The sequence below is a fragment of the Panthera leo genome, chromosome A2, assembly GCF_018350215.1.
Source record: "Panthera leo isolate Ple1 chromosome A2, P.leo_Ple1_pat1.1, whole genome shotgun sequence".
Taxonomy (NCBI): Eukaryota; Metazoa; Chordata; class Mammalia; order Carnivora; family Felidae; genus Panthera; species Panthera leo.
This window is the reverse complement of record NC_056680.1, coordinates 69,611,918-69,624,141: the sequence shown is the minus strand read 5'-3', so window position 1 is coordinate 69,624,141 and position 12,224 is coordinate 69,611,918.

The following is a 12,224-nucleotide window of genomic DNA, read 5'->3' as shown; positions in this document are numbered from 1 at the left end:
AGAAAATAATTTTAAGAAAAGAAATACAGCTGGGGTAACATTAGTGCATAAAATTACACACTCTGGTGCACTAGACATTTCTTCAAGGCAGCCAGGAGGGAAGTCTGAGCAACTACAAGGCCCAGTGTCCATGGGGTCATGGGACACAGCAGCTGAGGAGGAATACAATTCCTAATAACACACAAAGCCCGAGAAAGATCTCTCCCACACATGCTCAGCAACGGAGTCTCTGAATTGGCTAGCCTTGCAAACAACATCCCTAGAATTGTTTTTAAAAGTTCACAAATTCCAAATAATCACTTTTTGGATAACATCCCCTAATAAAAGCCACAATCAGAGTCAAAGCAGAAACATAAACAATTCTACAAGTGGCCCAAACATTGGGGCCTAAGTGGGAAGTTCTGACCGGCTACCTTGACTCAAAGGAGAACTAAGGCAGTCATGACTGACCGGGTCTCCAGGGAGCCCCTCCATGTGTGACAGTGAGGTGAGGGATTTGGGGTTGAGGTGGGGAGAGGAGAACAAGGACTCAGCCTCTGCCCCTTTCAATCAGCTTCCGTTTACCTACCTCATCTGCAGCCTTGAAGATAGTGGTCAGCAGCCCCCAACCTCACACACCACAAATTCAAAAAGGCATCCTGGAGAACTAGAGACAGATTTGAGGCTACCTCCAGGAATGTTGTATTTTAGAACTAAGCTTTTGGTCACTGAAAATTTGTTAATCTGATGTGAAAATCTGCAAGACACTCAAATTCAGTTAGCCTAATACACAGCCAATTAGGGGAAGATTTTTTGCTTTACGGTTAACTAAGAGGCAAGGGTTGTGACACATCTTGAAAATGAAGCTGGTTAGCCACAGGAAAGCGGAACAAAGTACAGGCAGGCTCTCTTCAGAAAGCAGTCAGTAACTCTGCTCTGACACACGAAGGGTGACTTAGGCCCCCAAAGGCTAATGGCTTACAAACTCTTCTCAAAGGAGTGAGCACCTTTCCGGAGTCAAAGGGCAATCTGTGAAACAGGGTCGAGGACCCTCCTGTCACCTCTCTCCGAGCCCCCGACCAGATGGAGGAGATCCATAGGAAGTATCATTAGGGAGATAAACAGAAGCAGCTAGACGGTTCAAGCCACAGTCATGATCTGACCAGGGGAAGATGGAAGCAATCTGGTGGTACGATCTCAAACTGGGCTGCACATCAGAATCCTGTGAAGAGCTTTAAAAAAAAAAAATTTGATGTCCAGGCCACTCCTCAGATCGATTGAAATAGAATCTATGGGAGTGGGATCCAGGCACTGGTGTTTTTTAACCTCCTCAGGTGAGCGTAATACACAGCCAAATTTGCAGCCAGTGGTCTACAGAAACAACACCCTGCAAGTCAAGCACATGGGCTGTGGTGCAAAGGCTGGTCAGATGATCCTGTAGGGGATCCTGGGACATTAGAGAATGGAGACAGCTGTTCTCTCCACGCCACACACACCACCTCTCCGACCACATCTTGAGAGATTTAGAGGCTGTGGCAATAAATGAAATAGACTCCTCTTCCCAAGTGGTCTGGCCCTGGATAACAGGCACACAACCCTCGTGGGCCCCGGTCTGATGGCGGGAACCTGAAGCAGCAATCTGCCAGTGTGTGAGATAAAATCCTTGAGTTTAATAAGAGGTAAGCTCAGGAGGTCCTTATAGCAAGACAAGCACCCCAAAACCCAGCTGAGAAAGATGGACCGATCTAAGATAATAAATCCTTGATTTTTATGAGGCAGTTTTCTCACACTGTAATATTTCTGAAATCAGGCTATGTCTTTCTTACAAGCTAGGTCTCTTTAGTAAAGTGATTCTTTTCTCAACACTACCATCCCCAAATTGTTAAAACCATAATTTGCCTTAATACGTTAAGAGTGGGCATAATAGGCAGCTGAAGTTGGAGCAGGGCCAGCCTGTACATGAACTCAGGACCATGTGAGCTTCCCAGCAAGACTATTAATATCCCATGGTTCTTCTTTAACTCTGGGCTTTGCTCAGGGAGACCCAGTCCAGGAATAATCTACCCACTCAATTTCCTCTGGATAACATATGGCTGGTCTGGCTTGTCCCACATCTGAGTGACTACTATGGGCCAGGCATAAATCAGGATATTTTATATGCACTACTACTATTTCTTATAATATCTACAAATGGTAAAATATTTTTGCCTTTTTTGAGCTAGGAAAGAAGTCTTAAGAAAGGTTCTAAAAGTTGCTCATGGTTACATAGCTATTCCACAACAGAGCTATCACATGTATCTGTCTGATCCCAGAGGCCACGATTTTTCCATCAAGTAACAAAACCCATGTTATGGGTTTCCTAACAATCAACTTCCCATACAGGTAATATGTGCTGTCCAAAAGCCACTCCAAAAGTTCACATGTTCTTTCTGCAGGAAACAAGCCATCCCTACCAACGCACTAGCCATGTGAATGAGCAACCATGGACATTCATGAGCCACCAGATGACTATAGTACCAGCAGACTATCTATGGAGCAGAAGGACCATCCACCTGTTCCATCCATGAATCACAACAGATAATAAATTGTTCTAGTTTGAAGCCACAAAGTTTTGAGATGGTTTGTTATGCAGCAATAGATAACCAAAATATCTTTTAAAAGCTTTTCTGAAAAGATTTTAAAAACTCTGTAAAACATATGTTAATTTTTTTTAAGTTTATTTATTTATTTTGAGAGAGAGAGCACGAGCAGGGTAAGAGCAGAGAGAGAGAGAGAGAGAGAGAGAGAGAGAATCCCAAGCAGGCTCCACAATGTCAGTACAGAGCCTGACATGGGGCTCAAATTCATCAACTGTGAGATCATGACCTGAGCCAAAAATCAAGAGTCAGACACTTAATTGACTGAGCCACCAAGGTGCCCTGTAAAATATACATTATTTTTAAGAACAACAATTTAAAAAAGCAATGAAAGGCTTAAAAAAAGAAGAATTATATTCAAACAAAAACAAAGCAGAGTGGAAATATTCAGAGTAGAATTCAAGGCAAAAAGCCTTTAATGGAGTCAAAAATAGACAAAAATATAATACCTATGATCAGTAGTAGCAAACAACATACAATAAAATATATAAAGCCAAAAACTAGTAAAAATAAAAGAATAAATGAAAAAAACTACAGCAGGAAACCAACATGTCATTTTCTATATTTAACAAATCCAATGAACAAAAAAAGCAATCAAGAACCAAGAATCTGAATAACTTTTTTACCTTGCAAGGTTCAGTGTGTGTGTGTGTGTGTGTGTGTGTGTGTGTGTGTGCGCACATATCTGTGAATACACATTTGAACATACTAAGATTTTCCAGTGTCTAGCATAAGGCTTCGTGGGACTGACATAAACATTCTACTGTTCCCATTGCCCAGTCCTGTGACTACCTCCTGGAGAATAAATCTGTACAATTTTTGAGAAGACAAAGCAAGTACAGATCAGCAGTTAACGTATCTTAAGTCAATTCATATACACAACGATGGAAATTGACCTTCCACTACTGCAAGCAGCTATTATCCTTAATTTTGAAGATTAAAATGACAAAATTTGAAATTGAGTTTCAAATAAGATGGAAGAAATTAAAATCAGCTTAATGCCATTTTCATTAAGAATAAAACAAACTGAGGGGCGCCTGGGTGGCGCAGTCGGTTAAGCGTCCGACTTCAGCCAGGTCACGATCTCGCGGTCCGTGAGTTCGAGCCCCGCGTCAGGCTCTGGGCTGATGGCTCGGAGCCTGGAGCCTGTTTCCGATTCTGTGTCTCCCTCTCTCTCTGCCCCTCCCCCATTCATGCTCTGTCTCTCTCTGTCCCAAAAATAAATAAAAAACGTTGAAAAAAAAAAAAATTTAAAAAAAAAAAAAAGAATAAAACAAACTGAAAATGTTAACAGTTGTTATCCATTAATTCAATCAACAAATATTTTCCAACTGCACTCAAAATACCAGGCACCATCTATGCACTGGAGATACAGCAGAGAACAAAATAGACATGTGGTTTGTGGACCTTACATTGTAGTGGGAGGAGATAAACAATAATAAGATTAGTTTAGTTAGTGATAAATACTTTGGAAAAAATAGAGTGTCAAGAGAATGAGGAGATAAACTACAGACTGGGAGAAAATATTTGCAAAAGACGTATTTGATAAAGGACTGTTACCAAAATATACAAAGAACTCCTAAAAATCAACAACAGAAAAATAAACCTAATTAAAAAATAGGAAAAAAAATGAACAAATGTCTCACCAAAGAAGATACACAGATGGCATATAATCATATGCAAAGATACTCAATGTCATCTGTCATCAGGGAACTACAATTAATACAAAGAGATACCATGACACATCTATCAGAACTACTAAAAGCCAAAACACTAACACCAAATATTGGATGTGGAGCAAACACTGGTGGTGGGAATGCAAAATGGTACATCCACTTTGAAGAAACAGTTTGGTAGCCCACCTACCAACCTAAACAAACAAATATATGCATGTGACATGTGTGAAAATCAAGAAAAGGAAACCACACTAAAATGGAGTCAGGGGGTTTGGCAGGGGAGCTCTTATGCCCTACCACCCATCCTCAAATGCAAATCCAACAGGAAGAGAGGGACCTTGCAGGTGGATTCTACTTTCCCATCCCAGCAGGTGGAACAAAGGTTTTCCTCACGCCTATGCACCACCACCCAGCAACAGATCAGCCAATGAGAGACAATCACCACTCAGCCAATGAGGAGCCACTATACTTCCAACTCTCAGTTTACTGCAATGGGCTGTTTATAACAGCCTCCCCAAGTCCCCGTTTTCCTCTATAAAAGAGTGTGCCTCTCCTTTGTTCTCCTAACTTCCCTATGGTTCTGACATAGCTTACTTGACCCAGATTGCAATTCTTCGCTCTTCACCCCCCCCCCCCAAAAAAAAAACATCTTTTGCTGGGAAATAACTGGCAGTTTTCTTTTAAGGTTAACCCATGCTAGAGTATAAAAGGAAGAAAGAGCAGTTTAAACTGTGGGGTGAAGGAAGGCCTCTCTACCAAGGCAACATTTGAGTTGAGATTGAAGGAGTAATTTGAAACCCAGAAGAGGGGCAAGTAGACCAGGCTAAGGCCTCCAGGCAGCCACCAACTTGGTATGTTCAAGAACCAGAAGGCAGGCTAGCATGTTAACTGAGGGCCGGCAGGAGGGCAGGGTCTTCATCATGTAGACCTTTTTCGGGTATCACAGACAGTTTGGATTTTATTCCAAGTGTAATGAGATGCTGCTGAAGACTTCAAATGGGATGATATAGTCTGGCTTGCCTTTTCTTTTTTTAAAGATTTCTCTAGAAGGGGCAGGATGGAAGCATGAAAACCAATTAAAAAGCTCCTGCAGTAGGAAATAATGGCAGCTTGGACTAGCTGGTAGCAGCAAAGATGCAAAAAAGTGAAAACATATGAAGTAGGAAGCAGAACTAACAGGATACTGGAGGGATGGTGAAGGGCAAGGCAGAGTGATTTCACAGGATTTATCATTATTATCCTTAAGCCTCCTTACAAGTATTACCAGGATTCAAAATTACCATGCACTTAGACTTTAGAAATGATATTGTGGTAGAAAGCTTAAAATAGTAAACTTTGATAGCTAAATCTGATTACTCATGATGTCTCATACATTTGAATAAAAAACGTTTCAAGGCCATTCTCTTGCAGATTTGAAAACACAGCAAAAAGATATTCAGTATTTTCTGGCATCAAAAACTTTAGATAAAGGACTCTGATTCATAACCATTTTGCAAGGGAATATCAGTAAGGAAAACCCTATTAAACGTTTACTTCAGCATTTCTATTAAAACCCTCCATCTTAGAAAAAGAAAGTATATAGGAAAATAAAACAATTTGGCATCAGTGATTAGAAGTAGAATCTGGGAGGCTCGTGGCTGAATGTTCCCTCCCTGAAACTCTCCTATCATGTTCACTCAACTCTCTACCTGTTCCTTTTACCTCTCTGGCCAGTCCTCTTAAGTTCCTTATTGAAATTTATGCCCTCTATCTCTTCTATATTGCCCCTCATTCTGTTTTATGGGCTGAATTGTGTGCCCTGCCATCCACTCATATTTTGAAACCCTAATGCCCAGTACCTCAGAATGTAACCATATTTGAAGACAAGGGAATAGTTTTTTATGTTAAAAAGTACTCTTAATCATTCATCATCAGGGAAATAGAAATCAAAACCATGATGAGATACCACCTCACACCTGTCAGAATGGCTAAAATTAACAACAAAGGAAACAGGTATCAGCAAGGGTGTGGAGAAAGGGGAACCCTCTTACACCACTGGTGGGAATGCAAACTGGTACAACCACTCTGGTAAATAATATGGAGGTTCCCGAGAAAGGCAAAAATAGAACTATCCTATGATCCAGCAATTGCACTGTTAGGTATTTACCCAAAGGATACAAAAATACTCATTAGAAGGGATACATGCACCCTGATGTTTATAGCAGCATTATCAGCAATAGCTAAATTATGGAAGAGCCCAAATGCCCACTGACTGATGAATGGAAAAAGAAGATGTGCTGTGTATGTGTGTGTGTATATATTAATACATACACACATATATATAATGGAATGTTACTCAGCCATAGAAAAGAATGAACTCTTGCCATCTGCAATGACGTGGATGGAGCTAGAGAATATTATGCTAAGTCACAGAAAGACAAATACCACGTGATTTCACTCATGTGGAATTTAAGAAACAAAACAAACAATCATAGTGGAAAAAGGAGAGAGGCAAACCAAGAAAGACTTTTTTTTTTCCTTTGGAGACAGAGACATTGAAAGGACTATAAACCATCATCAAGTGAGATTTATTCCAGGGATGCAAGGAGAGTTCAATATCCACAAATCAATGTGATTTACCACATTAACAAAATGAGAGACAAAAACCATATAATCATCTCAATAGTTGCAGACAAAATAGCATTTGATAAAACTCAACATCCATTTAGGATAAAAACTCTCAACAAAGTGGGTATAGAAGAAATACACCTCGACATAATAAAGGCAAAATATGACAAACACACAGCTAACATCATACTCCTTGTGAACAACTGAAAGCTCTTCCTGTAAGATGAGGAACAACACAACGATGCTCACCCTCACCACTTTTATTCAACATAGGACTGGTAGCCCTGGACACAGCAATTAGGCTTAGTAAATAAATAAATAAATGGATCCTCATTCAAAAGGAAGAAGTACAACTGTCACTATTTGCAGATGACATGACACTACATATAGAAAACCCTAAAACCCCCATCAACAAACTGTGAAAATAAATAAATTCAGTAAAGTTGCAGAATACAAAATCAACCTGTTGTATTTCTGTACACTAATAACAATCAGAAAGGCTATACTTTCAGGGATCATTTCTATAGTTCGTTACTAATAACAATCAGGAAGAGAAATTAAGAAAGTCCTATTTATAACTGTATCTGAAAGGATAAAATACCTAGGAATAAATTTAACCAACAAAGTGAAAGACCTGTACTCTGAAAACTATAAGACACTGATGATAAAGGGGAAGCCAAAACAAACAAATGGAAAGATATACCATGCACCTGGATTGGAAAAATTAATGTTGTTAAAATGGCCATACTACCCAAAGCAATGTACAGATTCAGTTAAATCCCTATCAAAATAGCAATGGCATTTTTCACAGACCTAGAAAAGACCATCCTAAAATTTCTATGGAACCAGAAAAGATCCCAAATAGCCAAAGCAATCTTAAGAAAGAACACAGCTAGATGTATCCACACTTCCTAGTTTCAAACTCTACTACAAACTCTACTACTACAAAATTATAGTAATCAAAACAGTATGGTACAAGCACAAAACAGACAAATGGATCAATGGAAGTGAATAGATAATTCAGGAATAAACCCACACATATATGGTCAATTTATAAAAGGACACAAGAATATACAATAAAGTCTCTTTAATAAATGGTGTTGGGAAAATTGGACTGTTATATGGAAAAGAATGAAATTGGACCACTCTGTTATACCATAGACAAAAATAAACCCCAAATGGATTAAAGATCTGATTCTATAAAACTCCTAAAAGAAATTATAGGCAGTTAGCTCTTTGACATTGATATTAGCAACAATTTTTGAGATATGTCTCCTCAGGAAAGAATGACAAAAGGGACTACATTAAACTAAAAAGTTTTTTGTACAGCAAGTAAACCATCAACAAAATGAAAGGGCAACCTACTTGCAAATGATATATTTGGTAAGGGATTAATAACCAAAATATATTAAAAACTCATTCATCCCAATATTAAAAAAAAAAATCCAATTAAAAAATTGGCAGTGGACCCGAATAGACATTTTTCCAGAAGAAGAAATAAAGATGGCCAACAGACACAAAGAACGATACCCAATATCACTAATCATCAGAGAAATGCAAATCCAAACCTCAGTAAGATATCACCTCATACCTGTCAAGATGGCTGTCATCAACAAACACACAAAATAACAAGTGCTGGCAAGAATGTAGAGAAAAGGGACACTCATGCACTGTTGGTGAGAATGGAAATTGGTGCAGCCACTATGGAAAACAGTATAGGTTTCTCAAAAAATTAAAAATAGACATACCATACAATTCAGCAATTTCTCTTCTGCATCTTTTTCCAAAGAAAATGAAGACACCAATGCAACAAGACATAAGCAGTCCTATGTTCATTGTAGCATTATTTACAATAGGCAAGGTATGGAAGCAACCTAGGTGTACACTGAGAGATAAATGGGTAAAGATGATGTGGTATATATACACAATGGAGTATTACTCAGCCATAAAAAGGAATGAAACCATGCCATTCACAACAATATGGATGGACCTAGAGGGTGTTATGTTAAGTGAAATAAGTCAGAGAAAAAAAAAGGCTATATGATTTCACTTATACATGGAATCTAAAAAAAAAAAAAAACAAAACAAATGGGGGTGTCTGGGTGGCTCAGTCAGTTAAGCCTCCAACTCTTGATCTCGGCTCAGGTCATGATCTCACGGTTGTGGGATGGGACGCTGTGTCAGGCTCTGCACTGACAGCATGGAGCCTGCTTGGGATTCTCTGTCTCCCTCTCTCTCTCTGCCCCTCCCCTGCTTGCTCTCTCTCTCTCTCTACCTCTCTCTCTCTCTCTCTCTCAAAATAAACATTTAAAAAAATAAAGCATTGTTAAAAAAAAAAAAACAAATGAGCAAACAAAAGAGAAACAGATTCATAGTTACAGAGAACAAAATGATGGTTGCTGGGGAGGGGAGTTTGACAGACAAAACAGGTGATTAAGAGGTACAGTATTCCAGTTCTACAATAAATAAAACACAGGATGTAATGTATAAATAGGGAATATAGTTAATAATATTATAAGAACTTTGTATAGTGACAGATGATAACTAGACATGTGGTGACCATTTTGTAATGTATATAAATATTTAGTCATTATGTTATTCACCTGAACCAGTACAATGTTCTATGCCAATTATTCTTCAATAAAAAAATAAATGCTAAAAAATTAAATTAAATTTTTAAAAATAAGGTAAAATAATAAAAATTTAAAAGGCAAGAAAATGGTAAAATTGAGGACAGTAGTATTTCTGATGGGGAGGTTAGATAATGGAATGGGGAAAAACATACATGTAGACAAACAATGTAGGGTGGGTAAAATTTTACCTCTACCATCTTCCAGTCTCCAGCTGGGCCTGAGAATTAAATTGGCTTAAAACAGATTAACAGGAGAAAGGCACACAAATTTTATTTTTACATACACTTGGAAGTTCCCACAAGAGAATGAAGACCTAAAGAACCGGCAAAATCCAAGTTCTTCGATATTAGGTTGAACAAGAAGAGATGATTTTGGAAAGACAACTAGAATATATGGCAAACCTAAATAAAAATTGTTATTTTAACAAGGTCTGTTTGTACAGAATACCCAGTCTCAACTCCTTACTCCAGTGATAAGCATGTTTCTTCCCTGTATAGGGAGGGCATCTTTCACATGGGTGATCAGAGCATTCTTCTCTGCACCTGCTGTTTTTCACGTGCCTCTAGCTAAAAATAATCCTTATGCCAAAGTGGCATATGTTTAGGTAGCATATTCTGCCACCCTTCAATATTATTCTACATTCTCACATTGCTCTTACATTAGGTGATCCATTCACAGAAATCCATAACCCATGTGTATGTGATGCCTAGATTCCTTTGCATGTATTTAATGGTACAGATTTTTAAAATAAAATCTTTAAAACATAATATTAGCTCTGTGCCAAACATATAGTTAATGCCCAAGAAATATTAACTATTTTTAATGTGAGGTGAAAGTCCCTACATAAAAATATAGTACAATTTGGACCCATATTTTAAAGATTAAAAAGGAACTGGAGGAAATAGATCAAAATGTTCACAATGACTACTTCTGGGTAATGAGAGGCAGAGTAAATTAATTTTTTTCTGGACCTTCATATTTATCTGTACTTTGCAATCTTCTGCATCAAGCATGCTTAGATTACTAAGAATGACAACAAAACCAAATAGAACAGTCAATGAATACAATGCCTGAAGCATATTATGTATCTGTTATGATAATAAAGAAATGTATATATCTCATCTTGTCAATATTATCAAATCACTAAATGGCTTTGCTTCACCATTTTATCCTTGCAAAGTCACTCAAAGATCAATACAGGATATATTCTAAAGGTCCCTTGTGCTTTTCTACATAGTTTATTAATAGCTTATCTGACTCAGCATTTTCTAAAGATACTGCAGAAACACAGGACTGGGACTAACCACCTCCTCTATTCTCCATTTAGTCTCAGCCTTTGAAATGTAAAACACCAACAGTACTGTCACAAAGAAAATGGAGAAGGATGTCTGGATGGCTCAGTCAGTTAAGCATCGGACTTCAATTCAGGTCATGATCTCATGATTTGTGAGTTCAGGCCCCAGGTTGGGCTCTGTGCTGACAGCTCAGAGCCTGGAGCTTGCTTCAGATTCTGTGTCTCCCTCTCTCTCTGCCCCATCCCGATCCCATTCTCTCTCTCACTCTCTCAAAAATAAGTAAACATTAAAAAAAAAATTTAAGGAATAATGTAGATAATATAATATCAAAAGCAATTTGTATTCTGTAAAGGGCAACGCAGTTGTTCTTGGGTCCTATACTCTTGAGTATCTTGGGAGCATAATCAGGTTTGTAACCCCAGTGACTATCAAAGAGTTTCTGAAACAAAAAAAGAGGTTCAATAATGGCTTCTTAAATAGAATTTTTAAATGTGTCTTCCTCCTCCCTCACCCAATAGCAGTTCTAACACTTCTGTTTTATAGACTATAAACCTCCAATGACTAAGATGACCTTTGATAAAAATAAAAACTATTCTTAAAATTCAGCTCTGGATAAACTTCTGTCTCATGTGTGTTATATCTTCCTAACAATACTCTGTGTTTACCGGCAAGTAGAAACTGTGTATTAACTTGTCTCCAGTTCAGCATAATACAATGTTTGGCAAATGGTAAGCATTCAATACACAACAAAGATTCTTTATTACTTGTTCCAAAAGTGAAAGCTCAATAGCTTTCAGGCAGAGTTGGCAGAATTTACCCTAAATATATAAAACTGCTGGTGATAATACCATAGGCAATTTGATGATAAGCCACCCTTTGTGTTATAAAAGAATGAACATAGCAGCATGCTTTGTTCATAATTTCAGCCTGACGTAATCCTAAAATTGAAGTGTATGATTTGTGACAAATGGATCTGAGTCAAAGACAAGATTTCCTTGATGAATAGGCTTCATTCACTGAGTTAGTCGCAGAGGGAGTAAATATACACAATTCAGTATTAGGGCTTATCTTCAGGAGTTTGAAGGGCAGGCTTCCCATGACCATTCTCATTCCAACCCAGTCTGCGCTTTCTATAGCTGAACCATGGCATAAGTATTAGGCATTTTCAAAACTGCTGATAAACTGATAGAGTTGCTTGGCTGAAGGTAATTTTAAAGGTTAAAGGTCATTAGCCAAGTTTATTTTTCAACAGATATTACACTTTGTTTTTCTTAGATACCGTCTGTCTATACAACAGTAGTCCTTCATGGTTTTTTCTTCCCCCAACACACATACCACATGACATTTAGATGCACATATACATGCCAGGCTCTAGAATAAACAAGGGCATTCACAGTA